We start from the raw sequence: 20,486 nt of genomic DNA on the forward strand, positions 1-20,486 counted from the left end.
GCAACAGTAAAAAGGACTTAGGAGATTTAGCCAATGCACAACATTTGTGTCAAACGTTTGACCTAGTGGCTAGACATTAAAGGAATTGTAGTCCTAGATTTCGTAGAAGTGAAAGACAGAAGTCCCCACTGAGACAGCCAAGAAACATTAAATAAATCTAATTTACAATAATATACAACAAAAAACAACAGAGAAAATGCTATGCAAACATCAGGCAGGAGGCTACTCCTGATGTTTGCGTAACATTTTCTCTATTGTCTCTCACAGATTTGTCTCTTTTCACTCAATTAGTTAGATTGAGAAAGCCTAGTGATGGACAAGGCAAGCAGAATGCAGAGGAGGCAGAGCCAAAGGCTTCCATGACTTGCAAAAGCACACACTGCCTGTCTGACGTCTGACAACCTGAGAACAGGGGGGGAAACGAATGCTCTTAAAATGGATCGATAAGCAGCCAATCCTTACTGGTCAATACATTATATCACATGGCGGATTTAAACCTGAAAAATAAGTAAATAAATAAAAAAATCATTATGTCCTTGGCCAGGGATTATTGGAGTTATTTTATATTCAGAAAGTTGATAAAAAAAGGTTACACGGCTTATGTATCATTTACCTGCTACAAAATATGAGGCTGCTTGACAGTATATTCAGAAGGCAGACATGACCTGAGGAAGGGTCAATGCACAAAAACACACAACTGAGCCGACCATTCATGCAAAAACATCTTCATTGGGATTGTGAACAGAAAGGGAAATTTAGGACAATGTGACAACGCCGGAGATATTTTCCAGACTAAACCCAGACTTTGACCTTCATTACAGAAGTACTGTTTAAATGGGTTTAAATGGGTTTTTGACATTTGGATTTGGCATTTAAACAGGAAAGAAACTCAACTGTGTCTGTATAACATAGCTTCTACAGTATCTAGCTTCAGACTAAATAACCTTACCTCTACCTCTCTATCAAACCCACAGGGTTATCCTGTAAATCCATTTTACATGGGACGATTATGTGTAGTAATGTCTTTTAATAAACATTGTAAAATGTAAATCACAGTCAGCAATAGGGCATGGGCGATCTGCACAAAAAAGTCGTATCTTGGTATTGTTAGGCTGAATAATTTGTATGTCAAAGCCACATCTGAGCTGTCACAAGCACTTTTGTTAAAACAAGACGGTACTGAGTAAATACCTCAATATTGATGTTGCGGCAATAGCTATTATATGGATGACTATTGGTGCTTTCACAAAATATGTACTTGAGATTTTTGAAAAAATAATCATCATTAATGTGGATTTAATGACTAAGTGGGTAAAGGCAAATAATAGAATAGCTAGAACAGTGACAGTCTGGTAAGTTCAGACAATTACAGCAGTTTACTGTCGGCCTAATGCAGCCTTTAAAACCAGAAAAAGACAACACTTATGCCATATCGATATTACCATATCCAAAATCCAAGGCGATATCTAGTCTCATATCATGATATCGATATAATATTGATATATTGCCCTGCCCTATAGTCAGCAGCAGCATGTGTATTGTGGCCACTATTCTAGCACCCAAGCTACTTTTACATTCTACTGCATTTCACTGCTACCACAACAAAATGGAGGCTCTCAGCTGCAACGGCAGCATGTGAAGCCTTCAGACAAACACTGTTAGGCTGAGATGTTGCCCGTGGAACGACAGACAAGCCTCCTCGGGGGCCAAAAGCCACAAGAGTGACTTTTCAAAGATTTCCTGGTTTTACTTCCTTGATTACAAGTCAAACATTATGGATCTGGCTCTTTGCCTCCATAAGCAAATCCTGTTTCTCCCACTCAGTGTTAGGAGTTACACCCAAATACACACCCATACTGTACACTGCAATACACACACAAGTACACACCCATACACTGCAATACACACAGATACACACCCATACACTGCAATCGCACTTCCATCCATATAAAGCAATTATTTTTCACTGAAATGTATTTTCCACGGTACAAGCTGGCCCGCTATTATACCAGTATTCAAATGATAGGGCATTCGGCTCAAATATATTTCTCTCCAAAGAGCTTTTTTCCTGCACCTAGCGATACATAACTATTACAAGCCGGAATGGGCCACAGCTCCATGGAATGGCAGAAAGCAGGCCCAGAGAGCGACTGGTGGGCAGATGGGCAGTGGATAACCTCTCTTTATTTCCACCATTGAGCAGCTCCACACCTTGGATAATGGGAGCCAATTCAGTTCAGCCCATAAAGAGGTTTATCAGCTCCTGTCAGCGTGCCCTGCAGGGGTGAGGCCACCAATAACAAGCTGGCGCAAAACCAAAAAGTGGTCCGAGTCCAGCCACCCAAACCCCTTTCCCCTCTGTCGATGGCCATCTGCATTTTCGCCTAACTCTCGTCCCCGAGTACGGTTCCAGCTAGCAGACGGAGGGGGACTTGAAAGTCACGTTTGCGCCGCGTTGGAAGGAGATATGGGAAGTCATGTGACTCAAAGGAGCCGCACTCGATGGTGCATCCCAGAGACACGTCACGAGAATGTCAAGCGCTGCGTTTGCCAGGATCTGCCAAAGGAAAAGAGCGAGGCGCCCGTCGAGGCGCTCGCATCTTTGTCAAAATGGGTGATTTATTTTCAACACGGCACAGAGGATATCTACATCAGCCAAATACACATCGTTGCTGCATCACCGGCTCGTAATTATTCCTGGGATAGAAATGCAAGACTGTATTACTGACAAGTTTAATTATGCCTCCACCGTTCAACCATTCTGCCACAGCCGTTGCCTTTTACTTTGACTGTGCATAAGACTTTCTCATGCTCAGTCCCTTTTAGGAAAAGAGACTCCTCAGCATTTCACAATCTATTTCTGTGCAAAGACCCTATTTAAGTGATAGAGGATGAACAAACCATGTCAAATTACAGCCTTCAGCCTGATTCGACAAGCTTGCCTAACCCAAACTACATTTCTGTCTCCTACCTGGCTGCATTTCCACTAAATAAAATGTGACTGTACATCCCAAATGAAACCTCAGGGGTTGCTCTCAGAATATCAACATTGGCATATATTGTTGAGAAATGTTTCCACTATTTTGTGTGCATTGAGTTATCTCCGCATTTCACTGACCCAGATTTGGGGGAATTACTTCATCAATATAAAAGACAGAGAGGGAGATTTTGAGAAGATTTTTCAACTGATTTGATCCGGGTTTTGCAGATATTTGATATCTGGGGGAGAAAAGGAAAATGCACGCACGCGCACGCACGCACGCACGCACGCACGCACGCACGCACGCACACACACACACACACACACACACACACACACACACACACACACACACACACACACACACACACACACACACACAGCTTTTAGCACAGGGAAGGGATTGTGATGCATACAACATGTAATGTGCTGTAGTAGGATCACTAATTTATCCTGAGAGCAGTTCAGCTTATCATATGGCTACACACAGTATCAACCTGCATCCTAGTGGCTAATGCAATTTGCATGGGAAGGGGAACAAATGGAAAAACGAGTTGATGCACAAGGTACTATTTGTCATCAAGTGCAGAGAATCAGGCCCACACACACTAGAAAGGATTGCAATATATATTGCAGCAATAATTTTTCCTTAACTTGCAAAGAAAACAATAATAATCCTTTCCACTGCAATTACTTATGGCCTTTCCCCAAGACTAGATGTCCAATATAAATGGCGTTTTTAAATTAACAATAACAGCACACAGATAACAGTCAACCCTTATCCAAATCAATATGTGATTTCAGAATTTGGACGCAGTGTTATGTATTGTCTCACCCTTCAGGATTTATCTACTAATGTTTTTCTTTTATTACAAAAGATGTGTGTGTGTGTGTGTGTGTGTGTGTGTGTGTGTGTGTGTGTGTGTGTGTGTGTGTGCGTGCATGCGCGTGCGTGTGGATGTGTGTGCACGTGCGCGTGTGCATGTGTGTGTTTGTACTTGGGAGTGGTGCAGGCGCAGTCGTGAGAGCTCGTCCACTGAGTTTGCCTTGTGCTTGCCGGTATAAATTGGGACCATATGGTGCGATGACAGGATCACTCAATCTTCTGTGTACCTGAACACCACATTAATCATTTTTGGGGGGATATTCTTTCCCTTTCATCACACAGGAATGTCCAAATAGTCCCTGCCGTTATTTCTCCTCACACATGTAGTGAATTTACATACACAGGCTACACGCTGCCCTCGTTAGGAGCCAGAACGTTTGACCAAGTTCAAGCTGGCGCAAAACAAAATGTTAAGGTTAGGTGTCAGGTGAAACTTCCTTCCTGCTCAACATGTTGACTTACTTTGCTTTTAATGGGTTAAAGAATTACATTAGGGACCCTGCTTCACGTTAAGTTTCTTAGGTAAACACTGAAATCAGAAATCTAATTTGATAGGTGTTTTAGGGAATATTCTTATTTAATTTATGTATTGAGAACCATGAGTTGAATTATTGAACCCAGCATTTTAATTAGCAGCAATTACTTTTTCTTTTCTTTTGCCAATAATTCCTCGTTGCCAGACGCTCTACTTTTTTCTTTCTTTTTTCAAAAAATAATTGTCAGTAAAAAAGCTACAGCTGCTTTAAAAAAAAATCTAATAATTATATTTTCACCTACCTTTCTCAAATGGCTATGCTGCATTCATTTTCCTCATTCCATAAGGTAGTTTCTGCAGAATAAACCTTCTAATTCAGCATAGGCCAGGAGTTTTTAGAGAGAGAAAGGTGTAAAAGAGGAAAGAAGGGTGAAGTGGCACAGAGGTGGACTACGAGAGAGAGAGAGAGAGAGAGAGACAGAGAGACACAGAAAGAGAGAGAGAGAGAGGGAGCGAGAGAGAGAGATAGACAGATAGAAATGGGACAAAGGGGAAAAAAACGTGGTCTTTACAGCAATGTCCGCTTGATGAATCAGACATGTCTTATTTGTTGGCTGTGCACTGCCGGGGAATTTGCATTGATTATTTTCCCCTCAACAGATACATTTAAATCAATGTGGCACAGCGCAGCCAGAAGAGTGTGAGAAAATGTGTGTGAGTGAACTTCACTCCAGCCCCGAGCTGGAAGCCTTTTTCGGACAGGAGGAGCCACAGCTCCCCCTTCATGCCAAACAGATGAGGTCAGGACTACAAGCAGCTCCGACCATCTCTGATCTCCCCAGGAGCTAAAACGTCCCCTCCCTGCACCCACAACTACATTTCTATGGCCCAATACGTCTTCATTACTCTGCAATTTTTCATATGCATATGTGCCAAGTAGTGATTTTTTCTCTCAGTTTTATAAAAGGCAGCATATTGCTCTGTGATCTGCTCTGCTTTGGGGGTTTCTTACACCAGAAAGAATAGACTTTTCTTTTAAAAGGAGATATTTCACTGTTTCGTCTGTAGGCATGCTGCGAATGCATAGTTGCGAGAGATTTGTTGGTGAACTTTTTATAATAAGTAGGTCAATCGAAATCCATTTGAAGTCTTTCAGGATTGCTGGAGAAACCCACCTACTCCAAGCCACAATGTGGTTGAGCTTGGCTTGCTACAATATGTTTATTTATTTCAATGTGAATTTGAGGAATTTATTACTTTCAGCTTTGTTTTAGCAATCAAATTAACTGTCATTAACTGTGAATGTACATTATTTTAATACATTTGATCTACATCCCCCCCTGAGGTATTCAGCAAAGTATATTCATTATAAAGTATTAGTCTATGCTCACGAGCAATTTCACAAGCTGATAAAAAGTTAGATTTTGTTTTTAAGACTGAATGATGTAGGGAGCAATCTTCCTCCCTGCTCCTCCAAGTCTAACAATGACATTACGGATACGTGTTTATGGAGAGAGAGAGAGAAAGAAAGGGGGGGGGGGGGGGGGGGGGGGTAAAATAAATAAATAAAATAACTTAACAGGAATGTAGCCTCATAAAAATGTCAGATTTTAGTTTTTAAAATCACTAATCTCTACTACTACTACTATTATTAGTAGTAGTAGTAGTAGTATTAGTATTATTATTAATAATAATAATAATATAATAATAATAATGATACATTTTAAGGCTTGCTATTTGTTGATACCATTTCATTTTACTGCACTTTTAAACTGCATAAGCAGTTGAAATAGCATCATGTCAACATTTCTTCAAAAGCACTGTCACAGATTTACTTGATATTTTTGATTTGAAAGAAATGGGCCACTCAGATGGAAAAAAGAAAAAGAAAAAAGTTTGATCCGTGTTTATGAAAAAATACACACAAATTGCATCATCATTGCACCTTTCTGTGATGACTAATACTCCACAAATACAATTTGTAGTGTTAAGAGCGTGTTTGATCATATCGGGTATTTGCATGGTTATTATTTTGGATTCTGACAGAATCCTTTCGCTTTCTTTGGTTTTGCAGGTGGATCACTGCTGCTGACAGGCTCTGGCTAGAATGAAGCCTTCATGGAAGTTGAGGTTTCTCTCCATAGCGACACTGATAGGAAGATTTTGGTTATACCGATAAAGGATATTAATATTGCTGTTATAGCCGATATCCAATATTTACCGATGCCGATATGATCTGTATAAAAACAAGTTTCTATGATCACCAAATTTGGTACATACTGAAAAACACATTCAAACACTGTGAAATTGAAACAAATGTATTTGTTTATTTCCAAAACATTTGGAAAAGCCCATAAATAATAGATTTACCGCATTGTTTCCTCTCAATATGAAGACTTTGGCCGATACCGATATTAACATTACGGTACTGTTATTTTGCTCATTCGACTGATACCAATATATATATACAGTGTATATATATATATATATATATATATATATATATATATTAAAAAAATACTAACATTGGCCAATAATACCGATATGATTGCCGGTATATTGTGTATCCCTACTTCCCAGTGAAGCCCTGCACTGCGTCCTTGCCTAAACTGAGTCAGGGAGTCTGAGTTTGGAGACATGTTGGAACCACTCCATCTTTTTTTCTAGATCCATACAGAGTAGACAGAATCGTACACAGTGGACATAAAATAACCTGTATAAAAATAGTGACGCATTCATTTTTGTCCACAGCGAACACATAGACCTGGGAGCCAAGGGCGCTCTGAATAATAAATATCTTTCTAATTGGATGGGCTGATGTTAACACACAGCACATACAGTACTCTCTCCCTCTCTCTCACTGTCTGTCTCTCTCCCTCTTCCTGTCTGTCTCTGTCTCTCTCCCTCTCTGTCTCTCTCTCTCTCTCCCCTCTCTCCCTTTCTCTCTCTCTGCTTCCCCACCTCATTGATAATGTCTGAGGAGCTGCAGCCCCTCACAGTGAGATCAAAGTGGCTGTCACACACAGTGCCAGTGGAGGACGTCTCTCTGCAATAGATGATTCCTCTCTGCATGATGAAAGAGTATATACTGGGGTGAGATGACGCTGTTAGGGGGGAAGGTGGTAGCGCCAGGCGAGTTACATTAGCACTCCAAACTAAAGTCAACATTTTGCTGCTTCATAGGTGTGTTGATGGCACATAAACAGACCAGTGTTACACAGCAATATATGCTATCAGCACACACACACAGTCCAAAGCAACTGTTGTCCCTATCTTTGTTCATCTCTGACAAAAGTTTACAGTAATGAGGCCTGTTTTTAACTAATTTTGACGAAAAATAGTCCCGCTGTTGTTGCAAATAGCATAAAAGAGAAGCAGAGAATTATGCAAAGTTTGCTCGCTACCAGGGCTGCTGGCAATATATCGATATTATATAAATATCGTGATATGAGACTAGATAATGTATTCGATTTTTGATATCGTAACATTGTGATATGGCATGCAGTAAGTGCTGTCTTTTCCTGGTTTTAAAGGCTGCATTACAGTAAAGTCATGTCATTTTCTGAACTTACCACTGGCTGTATTATTTGCCTTTAGCCACTTTAGACATTATATCCACATTACTCATGATTAGGCTATTTATCAAAAATCTCATTGTGGTGATATTTTGTGAAAGTACAAATAGTCATCCCTACAATATTGTTGGAATATTGTTATCGAGCTATTTGGTCAAAAATATTGTGATATTTGATTTTGCCCATATCACCCCGCCACTCGCTACCCTTCCTTTGAGTGCTGTTGTCTTTGCTCCGTGGAGAGAGAAAGGCTTTCCAATATCTTCTGACTATCTCTCTCTCTCTCTCTCTCTCTCTCTCTCTCTTCCCGTGGAAAACAGAAGGCACATCTTAAGTCTGACTGAAGCCAACACTTGTCTCTCCCCAAGGGTGCAGTGGCAGTGGTGCAGAAGAAATGAACTGCCGAGGACCTCACTGTTTAGCAAACAGTCCTACTGAGGGGAGGGATTAATTATTCACAGCCAAAGACCAAGGCAGCCCCATTTGACTGCACCACAAAAGAAAGGTCAGAGCTTTTGGTAGGGGGAACGCTCCTGCTTCCGCGCCCTGTCTGAAGGGACGGTACAGTCAGTGTATCCATATGAGGCTGAATGGCAGGCTGCCTCACAGCTCAATTAAAATGACGAGGATGTCTGAGTCAGGATATGACTGTGCGCTAGACATGTAACAAACACAACAGTTTCACTAGCTAGGTGCGGAGAGTATAATCATCAGCTGGGGAGAAAATCATGGTTGTGGAGGTGATTTTGCCAACTCCACAGAAGCCGACGATATTTTTATCATCTGAAATCCTGAGCTGTCTAACTGATGGAGAGAGAAAAAAGCATCAAGATATTACAGTTGGGAAGTTATAGCCATGCAGTCTGAAAGCAGTTATTGTTCAAATATTGCCTGCAGAGTCTTCAAATCTGCCTAAATCATTTCATTTCCTGCCGACGAAAGTTAGCAAAGCATCTATTACCGTGTTTGAATAGTTAATAGGAGATAATGGAATTTGTCAAATTAATAACATATTATTTCCTCCATAATGGCCTTCCGAGGACAAAATTATTGGGTTTCAAATTCCGCAAATATGGATTCATGCGGCAATTAATAGAGTTGGAGAAAGTTTGCTGTCAGACCCCATTCCCACAGTTTGATCATCTGCATAATCCTATCACATTTCACTGTGCCAGGCTCATGTTATACAGGCTCATGTTATCCAGGCTCATGTATCCAGCCTGGCGTCCCCCCACCCAGTCACTCCTCACGACTTCATCAGAGCCAACTATGATCTGCTGTACAGACTATCACGGCCATACAGTAGCCGTGCAACAAAATCCCGGCCGCAGGACCCTGTGGATTTCTGGAGTAAATGTGGCGTAGAAGCAGAATGCTATTGGCCTCATGGCATTGTGCTTTTTCTGCTCATAATCTCACTAACTGTGGACTAGTGAGTCCCAGAGGGGCTAAATATGGAGCTGGGAGAGCAAGGAGGAAATTCTCAAAGCATGCAACAGGGGGGGTGCTTCTTCACTCACTACCGGTGTATGAGCGCTCCAGAGACAAAGCATAGTGATTCTATTGGCTATATCCAATGCTCTCTCAGCCTATCGTGTGCGAGCCAGTTCTACCGTTCCATAGAAACTAGGCCTGGACCAGTCATGACATCAACTACTACTTCAATGAGCTGCGTTTTCCTCTGCAAATAACACCAAACACATTCAAATGGTGCATTTATACCAGCGGTTTTTCAAGTGAGGTCCGGGGACCGCCAGGGGTCCTTGAGGGGTTTCCAGGGGGAATAATTTACTTTCACTATAATAATACCATCAGATGTAACACAACAGAATGTATGACTGTTTTGTTCATGGGTTTCATACACTAATAATCCAAAAAGGTTCATAGTGTCTATACTTTACTTAGATTGATAGGTTTTCTTTTATATCAGACACAGGTTTGTGTTCCTACCTGACATGTTTCGACGGTAATACTTCCGTCTTCTTCAGAGGTGTCACTAGATGGTGTGTGACCATCAGCTGTTAAAGACACGTCACACACCATCTAGTGACACCTCTGAAGAAGACGGAAGTATTACCGTCGAAACATGTCAGGTAGGAACACAAACCTGTGTCTGATATAAAAGAAAACCTATCAATCTAGGTTTCATACACTGTCTGTAATAAAACAAATACCGGTAAAAGCAAAAATCTTATCAGATGGGCGACCCTGGGACAAAATCTTATCAAATGGGGGTCCGTGGTCTAAAAATAAATAAATAATAATTCTTCCTTTCTTTAAACTTCCTTTAGTTTTTACAATTTCCAATCTCTCAACAAGCATCCTCATGTTTTGAGAACATACATTTTCAATTATCAATTTTATGAATGAAGTAGAAGGCAAAACCATCAGTGGACACAAACAAATCCCAAGGCATAACTCTTACTTAACTATAATTGCGGAGAATCAATCATTAGATTGTGTTTGCTAACTGTGGTGTCTTACCATAACAATATGAAGTACCTCATTGATTGATGTTGCTGCAGCGTTCTGGCTGAATAGACAGATACAGATAGGAAGGGGAGAGGTCTTTCTCCACCATGATTTCTTGCAGATGGTGCAGCCATTACATCTTAGTCTCGCAGATCATTAATTTCCCAGGTAATAAAGCTCTGTGTGTTGTTAACATACTGGAGGATGCAGCTGGGCTTGTGAGTTGTTGCCAAATTTGAGAAAACAGTTTGCTCAACTGCTCATCAGATGGACCCTTGCTGAGTCGACTGCACAATGATGAAAAATTAGATCAAACACACACAAAACTAGATGAAACACTATATAATGTGTGTATATATACAGTATATATATATATATATATATATCTTCCAATAACCGCCTCTACTCTAATTGCTGCCTGTCTTCCTTTTACCGCCCGGGGTCCAAGTTGATTTAGCATAATAAGCGTCTGCCTCTTTTTGCTGCCCGGGCGTTTATTAGAATAAATACAGTTTTTTTGTACTGTATGTTTTTGTGTTGACTAAATTCAGTCACTTACTTACGGTAATGACGTTGTTTTGGAGGAAGTCAGGCGAAATTCATTGGTAGTGGAAACTCAGGGATGGGCATTTAAATGAATAATTAATTTACAACTAAACATAATTGGAACAATTTAATTAATTAATAAAATGTGCAAAGTAAAAAAGTTCAACACAGCTTTTACAGACTTTTAATGTAGTCAAAGAGGGACTTCCATAATATCTGCAATATCATGACGACATGAGTGTCTGATCCTGTATCTTTAATAAAAGATCAATATCAGGCTGTTGGATCAACAAACCAATCAGTCTAACTTTAGCGTCTATCATGTAAGTGGAACCAAACAGCTTGCAACCTATTTATTGGTTGTTATGGACCAGATAACGTCTGTAGGCGCCATGTGTTCTCACAGCAGTTCAGAAATATGACTGAGTACAAACATGAGTAAATACAAACTCAGCTCTACTGAAATGCAGTGTATCCCTCTGCTGAAGCTAAACTGATACAGGTCATGTTCTATTCAGAGCTTACATGAAACAATTACAGAATGTACTACAAGCAACGAAGCAAAAGTCAGGATTGATTCAGCAATGTCCATCAACTTTGGCGTCAGGCGAAATGCACAGGGGTGTGGGCATTTGAACGCAAGCAGTTCATCGCAGTTCACGTCCGAATATACTGCTGGCTACTCGCAACTCTATAGGCTATCTGCTCTGCAAAAACATCTCACCTTGATTGTCAAACACTTCAGTGCTGTGCTAGCCTGTGATGTGCTTCTACTGTATGATGAGGCCAAACAGCAATGCAATCTTCCCACTCATAACACATGCAAGGATCTCTGGAGCAATAAACTGATTCTGAGAGCACTCATCAATCTTTAATCCGTCCTCAGGCTCTGTGGGGCCGCAGCGAGTAAAAACCTCCCCACCAAACCAGGAGGAGGCCGGAATCCACCACATTCAAGGTTCAAGCAAAGGCCTAGAAGACTTGTTGACAGTTGATGGGGCCAAATCAACGGGGAGACCTTTTCAACTCTTTCTACCGAATGGCTGAGGCATGTGCCAATACTCCCCTCTGTCTGGAGACTCTGGACCAAAGCTTCTCTGCAAGCCTCTGTAGAGCTTTGTGGCAGATAGCCGTAATAATAATACATTACATTACATTGTTCACAAAGTACAGCCGTGTACTTTATTTAACCTGGGTTACCTCTGCCAAAGAGGTGATGTATCCGATGGCGTTTGTTTGTATGTCTGTTTCTCAGCAGGATTATGGGGAAGGGGGGGGGGGGGGCTGGACTACTCGCCAAGTTGCAAGTCACTTTCAAGTCAACACTCCTTTTTTGCAGGAGTCTCCCTATTTCTGGTATCATATGAAACTAGATGACCAAAAGCATCCATTGGTACCAGCCATGTCACTCTAGCTTGTTTGGCAAAATTTGGGCGAGAGAAAAAACATTTTCAAAGAGGCTCCAAGAGGTCCCTTGACCTCTCACCTCAAGATATCTGAATGAAAATGGGTTCTATGGGTACCCACGAGTCTCCCCTTTACAGATAACGTAGCATTTTTCGACAGTACAACAGATCACATCACGGATGGAGTTTCATCGGAACTGACAGATGCCGATAAAATCTCCCTCTTTTTCACAGCCTAATGATGGCAGGTATGCTGGCCAGATTTCATGACACTTCACAGAAGGGTGTTGCTTAGGCCAAAGAAGAACCCATTACATCTGGGAGCGCATCCGGATCTGACTCATGAACAAGCCTCACAAACAACTAGCAAATGGCCTTGGCGGATATTGAACAGCATGCACCAGTACTATGTATATATATATATATATATATATATATATATATATATATATATATATATATATATATAGCTTAAGATTGATCTAGTAGCTTTTACAGTAGTAAATACTTTCTAAATAAAACTCTTTATGTAAAATTTAATGAGCTGGAATACTGACAGTGAAGGACAGAAAATTTGCACCAACCACCAGCCAAATGCTGGTAAATATGGAAGTGGCTGGTCGATTTTCTTCACTCACCAGCCAAAAAAACACTGGTAAACTATTGAATGTCTGGTAAAATTTGAACATACGCTGCCATTTGGCCGGTGGGCAAAAAAAGTTAATTTTGCACCCTGGCTGGGTTAAGAGTAAATTGGAAGGATCTTTTCAAACTAATGCTGTCCTGTGTTGTGTGGGCTTTGGCAGTTTTCCCCAGCAGCATCCAAAAGTCAAGGACACAGACTAAGCTGATATGACAGAGGACAATCTAAGTAACTATCTGTATCATCGTACCAAAGCCACAAGCACACAGTAGCAGCTGGGTGTAGCCTGTGAATTGTTGCCAAATGGATACGACCGTTCGCTCCAGTGTAGATCAGTGAAACCATGGAGCCTCGCTGAGTCTAGAGCACAACGATAATTTTTTTATTCAGACACCAAAAATTAAGTGCCTCAGAAAGTCTGTGTGGTCTCTATAGGTTGTTCTCCCAGCAGTGAGGTCTGCCGGTGAGGTCTGCTTTAAATGTGTCTGTTCCAGCTTGTAATGCGACCTAAGTACAGTAACTGTCTACTGACTGATAGATCAAGCGTTAGCTGCACCAAATGTTTTCACACCGCTATATCACAACAACTCGCTGGAGTCAAGTGAATGATTATGTCACTGCAAGCCAAAAGTAAGAAGGCGGCCTGCTCGTTAATATGAGGGACATGTCTGTGTCAGAGGGATGTGCAAAACAAACTCCCATACAATAGGTGGCGATATGCACCTAGTTGGCTTGCGATCCGCCAAGAAACACAACAAAGAAGAAGAGTAGGCTACTAACGTTCATGCCAAGTGGATTATGTGGATAGTATTGGAGTGGATGACCATGTTTATCCTATGGTTGGGACTTTTGTTTCTGTGATCTATAAATACAAGTTTGTGTATCGTTTGTTTTCTATACTGACAAATTAGCCTGGCATTGCTAAACCAATTCACATTGCACTGCATTGCATTTGCAAATGAGCTAGCTGGTAGCTAGCGTCAAGTTCCCAGGCTAACAAGAGTCCAAACCATAGGTTAACAATAAAGACATAGCAGTCCACTTCAGTGTTTGGGTACACTTGTGTTCACACTCATGTGTACCACACCCAGGAACGCTTCAAGTGGACCCGAGACCACCTTTCCAAGTGGTCCCAGGCACAGTTTGCTGTTCCATGCCCGGGCAACGTTCAGTTTGGGGACAAGTGTGCTCAGAAACGGTCCCTGGTCCCCAGTGTGAAACCACCCTTAGGTGCAGCACCCAAGCCATTTTGGGCACCACCTAAAATGGTCCACAACCAGTGATGTCACCGGAAGGCACTGAATCATTGGGTTGCAGTCTTCCGATGACATCACTGCTTAACTCAAATCAACTCTCAATAACTGTCAAACTAAATGAATGTCTACAAAACTGTTTACAGTTTTCCGATATGTGTGAGATCATGTGCAAAATAAATCAGCATTGTTTTTCGGTGAAGTTCTCCTTTAAGCTTTTTGGGTGTTTATTTATTATGTTATCTGGCTTTTCCAAATGTTTGTACACAGATATGTTAATAGTAATGGCCCAAAATGATGTGAACTTTGCTTTTTATTTTTTTACCCATAAGCCCCCACCCCCCCGCCCAGCGACACCACACCTAAGCTCTCCAAAAAGCCAGGGAAAACCCTGAATAAAAAATGAATGCTTGTTGGAAGCCGTTTTAAAAGTAAGGCTACCCAGTGTGCGGGCCTTGGCACCACCTCTCAGAATCCCAACGTCAAGGACACAACCTAAGAGGATATGGCCAGGGCCAATCTAACCATCTGTATCGTCACTATCAAGCCACACACACACTATCTGTTTACTTTTAGATTCAAACAAACAGGGAACTGGCTGGAGTGAAGCCAGGCATCCACCGGCATTTCTGCCTCATTTGTATGAGAGGTTGAGCCGTCCTGACAGCTTTTTGTTTTGTGGTAATGCTTGCATTATAGAGCTATAACACGTTGGAGCAGGAAGGGGGCAGTGTGAGGGGGGGAGGGGGTCTAGACTAGTTTACTCGCTGGAGAAGCAAAGCAGGTGGCCAGCTTGGTGACAATGAACAGACAACATTGGTGGCCTAATTTCTTCATGTCAGACAACACCATATGGCTCCCCTGCTCTCCGCTACCTATTTAGAAACTGCGTCCACATAAGTATGCAAGTATCACAGTCTTCACAATTAATTAAAAAGATAGTGTGGGGGAGGGAACAGGATGCACTCCATGTTATACTGTAAAAGACGTAATTTTAAGGGGGAGAAAACATATACCCCCAGGTATTCGTGTGTTATGTATGGCATGTCCTTGAAAGCAGCAAGGTGTCAAAAGACAGCTTACTTTTTTCCCTTGACACATCACCAACTTTTGCATAAAACGGAGACAAGTCCTCTCAGTGTTGTAGAGCAGTCGTTTGGAAAAGTGGAATACATTCAATTAATCTTTCTGACCTTTTGTGAACGTTTTGCAAGATGACAAAAGCTTTGCAATGCTTACCCATGCTCCCTGCACTGAACTTCATATACAAAAAGGAGTGCAAAACAATTTGATATCACTACATTGTGGAGATACACTTTGTATTATGACGGTTATTAACTTTCAAGCCAAGGACAAGCCAACCTTCTCAAACTTGGAGTCACTTTGTGATATGGTCCACACAATGCCATTACTGTACATCTCTGTTGTTGCTGTCACCAGTTTTCAGGCCTAAATTACAGTAGTAGTCAGAAAGGTTAAAACACAAGTTTAAAAAATATTGGACAATGATTGTTTTCCAAAAATCTAACTTAAAAGGATTGAATGACAGCTTTCCCTGCACACCACCATGACTCAAAAGGAAAGACTCAAAGGGTTACCACTATAACGTATTCATAACCATGTGACTGCTGACAGTGATTGCTGACACAGTCTCTGAAAGCTGAGGCAGTGACAGGTAACAAGGTAAACTATGTGTGCCATGGAGACAGGCCAATCCCTTATGTGGTACCAAAAGAATATAGCGCCATATGGTTCATATGTTGCACACGGCATTCGAAAAGGGAACACATGATTTATTACTATTCATATTCAACGTACATTTATAATACCTTCAAATGCAATATGCCTTTTTGTTGTTGTTGGGTTTTTATTTTTTATTTTTGGGGGGGGGATCACATCTGTTATATTGCACTCATACATTCACAGTATGGAATTATGAACAACTAATTTAAAGTTTAAAGTGTATATTTTAATGATTAAGTAGTAGTCGGCGTCCGGGATTCCCTGCCTACCAACACGAAGGTCGCAGGTTCGAGCCCCCGTGTTGCCTCTGGCTGGGTCGGCGTCCATACAGGCACAATTGGCCATGTCTGGGGGTGGGAAGCTGAATTAAGGGTTATGTGTCCTGGTCGCTGCACTAGCGCCTCCTCTGGTCGGTTGGGGTGCCTATTCGGGGGGAGGGGAACTGGGGGGGAATAGCGTGGTCCTCCCAGGCGGTACGTCCTGCTGGTGAAGCTCCTCGCTGTCAGGTGAAAAGAAGCAGCTGGCAACAGCACATGTATCAGAGGAAGCATGTACTAGTCTACAAATCTCCCCAGATTGGCAGAGGGGAATTGGACATTTGGGGCGAAAACGGGGGGAAATCGAGAAAAAAAGGGGGATTAACAGAGTAGTCAAACTAGTAGAGTTAGTAACTAGTAAGAGTTTTGTTTTATGATTACAAAGTGTTTGTGATTTTGCTAATATATTGGAAGTTGGAACTGGTTGCATTTACTGTAAATCTAGTCCATAATGTTCCTTTATTTCAGCACTGAAAAGAAAAGGAAAAGTCTACTGAAATGAGGAACATGATGAAAACATATCTAAAGTTGTAATCGTCATTATGGCTATTATGATTATAGCTTTTAATCCAGTTCATTTGAATTCCACTGATGTGATGGGATTGTTCCCAGGTGTCGTCTTAAGACAGAAATAAGACGGCAGACAAGAGCAGAGTGTTTTCAGTGAGAGAGAGGTGAAGGGCTCCTGCAGCACCATCCCCCCCAGTGGGCTCCCAGCAACGTCATGCAGCGGGGGACGAATAAAGCAGAAAATGGGCTTGTGCGGCGTACAATAGCACACGGATAGCAAGAAGGACAAGTATTGAAAATGTCCTATGGGGGACGAGTTTGCAAAAGTGCCTCGTTTCTGTGAGGTTGCGAATGCCTGCCTCCTTAATGGCACGCTAGTGGGGGTCGCCATTAAGTGACAAAACAATATCAGTGGGGGAAACATTTGCATCTCGGTGTACAAATACGCAAGTTGTCAGGCATAGCAAGCCTGGCCTTTTCAACGTGACAGCAATCCCTTTAGGTGTGAGGCGAGTGCAGCTCAGTGGCGCAGGGGACGGCGAGAGATTTGGTGCTGGGGGACCGCGGGGACTGCGGAAGTTGCATGCAGCGAGGTGTGTGTCAGGGCAGCAGAGACAAAGCAATGATTACACACAAAGAGGAGACGCTGACACTAATGCGGTCTGAGGGGAGACACGAGACAGAGCACATCTGACAACTGTGAGACAACTTTGACAGACAGCAGTATGGCTACCAAACACAGCAAGAGTGCATTCTTTTAAACGCCGCCGATATATTAAGCAAACGGTGAATGCATCTGAGGCTATGGAAATAGTTAAGATAATAATCCGTCACATTTTCATGTAAATAAATGTCTGTTGCGCTACTCTGTCCTGAAATAGCGCAATAGCGATTCAACCTATTTTCTACGCCATTTTACACTTGCGGTAGGTTTTGCCTGGGGTGGGGGAATCTAACCTTGCAAGCAAGCTGGATTCTCTCGATACCGACCCCATCTGGCAATGTCAGGTTAGGGGGAATCCTCTGGCGCACAGGAAGTGATGTGTTTTTATGTTTCCCACAGCAGCAACAGCATTTTTTGTATAATAGGAGAAGAAGTGGGTAGTTAGCCAGAGCAGCGATAGCCACCATGGCTGAACAGACACAGGAAAGAAGAGTGCCGATGGAAAATCAAACTGCATCAATACAGTCCCGCCCACACTGTTTGATTGACAGGTGATCTACTGTATGGGAAGCACAGTGCAGAAACACCACAGCAATGAGTGAGCACTGCACTGCACAAAACAAAGGATCTCACAGATCACTTTAAAGTACAAGCTGATATATATTTTTATGAATGAATGAATGAATGAATGAATGAATGAATGAATGAATGAATAAATAAATAACCAATTCAAGTAACCTAATTTAATATTTTTGAGGATTTCTTTATTTATTGCTTCATGCAATAAATAACATCTGGTTGAAAAGTATTCAAAATGTCCACTGGGGAGAAAGGAATTCACACTCCTTACAACGCTGCTTCTTTCCAAGCTGCACGACTCACACAGAACTCCTCAAGTGCAATACAGTCTGTTTGTATTCCCTCCACGTCCACATGTTTCATTAAGACTATAACACTGCCCTAAACAACAATAATATCATCAGTTATAGTTCACACTGTCATGTGCTTGTACTGTAGTTGAATGAGCGATTGTTTCAAGGAGTGAGTAGGATTCTGATAAATAATTCCTGGCCATCACTCCCCTTACAGCGAGCTGCTAATTTGATCCCTGAGGATTCGAGCTCGTATTCAGATAGAATATCGTCGGCTCTATTCAGACCAGAAAATAGCCCTTTTTATGGCAATATTATGAAAGAAATTGTTACAAATCAGTCTTTTTTCTCTTTGTCAATTCCAGGAAAAAATAAAAAGGAATCAAAGGGATAAATCAGGATTCAAAACTAATGTGGTTTAAAGAAAATAATCTGCCCTTCCTACTGTAGCCCCTCCCCAAACATCCCCCCAAAACCATTTCTTGTGTCTGTCTTACCACAGGTCTGCCTGAACATAGCCCCTAAACTCGCCATGCAATTCTCAGGTCTAAAGCAAGGTGGGGTACTCAGATAGCAACAAATCTAAATATTATTATAAAGAATAAAGATAATACTCCAAATAGGCACCGTGGCTCCAACAACATGCCTCGGGGACATTATATATACAGTATATATATATATATATATTCATCAATGAAGGCTAATAGAATAATGGATCTTTCATGAGCCCTTTTTGACGTGTGAGAAATAATTGTAATAAAACATGCCTTGTATTTAAAGTACAATTCTCAAAGATGAGAAGTACTTCTTACAGCTGTGCACAGGCAGCTCCAACTTGGCTGTGGCCAGAGATGGGAAGTAACTACATGCAAGTACAAATACTTCGTACTGTACTTAAGTAGGATTTTCAGGTACTGTATCTGTCCTTCTGACTTTTTCTGCCTTTCTAACTTTTTACTTTAAATCCCTACATTTTAACACAAATATTTGTACTTTCTACTCCTTACATTTTCAAAACAGGCTAGTTACTTTAGTTTTAATGCATGACAGACAAAAACGATATAACGTTTTTTTTTTTGGTCTATCATCTCGCTCTCTCCCAGCTTTCACGGCCATTATGTGCACCTTTTTTGTGGAAATAAAACTATATCACACAAATTATTAATCAAAGTATAGTCTTTGGAGTGAATCTTTTTAAGTTTGGAGGGGATCTTTTAAGTTCAATAGTTTTCGAATGATATTAATATTAATATATAATTTATTTATGACATTTATTACATTTCACTTGAGTAATGAATTTGAATCGTACTTCTACTTTTATCAGAGGCTTTTCTTTAACAGAAGTAACTGTACTTCTACTTATGTAAAGGATGTGTGTACTTTTCCCCATCTCTGCTGTGGCTCTGAACACTTCACTGATGGGGGCCTGTCATGAAGTCTTTACAACTTGTAATTAAATGTGATTGAGAACAAATGAGGGTGAGGCAGCATGGTGATGTTTGACAGCACATTACTCATGCACAGTGAATATTATTATTGATTGGACTGAGTGTACCTGTGTGAGCTCCTCTGGGCCCCGCCTCCATCTCTTTATGACAGATGGGGATCCTGATGTGTTTGGATGATCTTAGGGGCACGCTGCTTGTTAAAACAACACCTGTCTACATCTCTGCTCTATGTGTGAAATTTTTAAGCACATGTATAAACACCTATCACCCCCCCCCCCCCATATGCAACCGCTATCACCTGCGGGGCGCCACCAGAAATTTCAGTTTCAAGGGCTCACCTCACCTAAACATAATCACATTCAGAATCACATTACAAGATATGGGATTTTATTGTAATGTATGCAGCCTATTAGGAACCTGAACAGCTTTGCCACTAGCTGTGATTTGGACATGAACTGTGAAAATATTGTACGGCATGAAGAAATATACTAAGCAAAATGAAAGACGTTCTTACCGAAGCAAAAGAATGAAATGAAATTTGTGTTTATTGATTTGATATCAAGTTTTTTTTTACCCGTGGAGTCTATCAGTCTGACGACAGACGGCTAATATTTGGGGGTTTCCGCTGTATAGTGGATGTCCGCAACAACACTTCCACTTCCGTGCACCACGGTTATTGTTTACAAATTTCAGCGG

The sequence above is a fragment of the Poromitra crassiceps genome, assembly GCF_964638095.1.
Source record: "Poromitra crassiceps genome assembly, chromosome: 12".
In the NCBI taxonomy this organism is placed as follows: Eukaryota; Metazoa; Chordata; class Actinopteri; order Beryciformes; family Melamphaidae; genus Poromitra; species Poromitra crassiceps.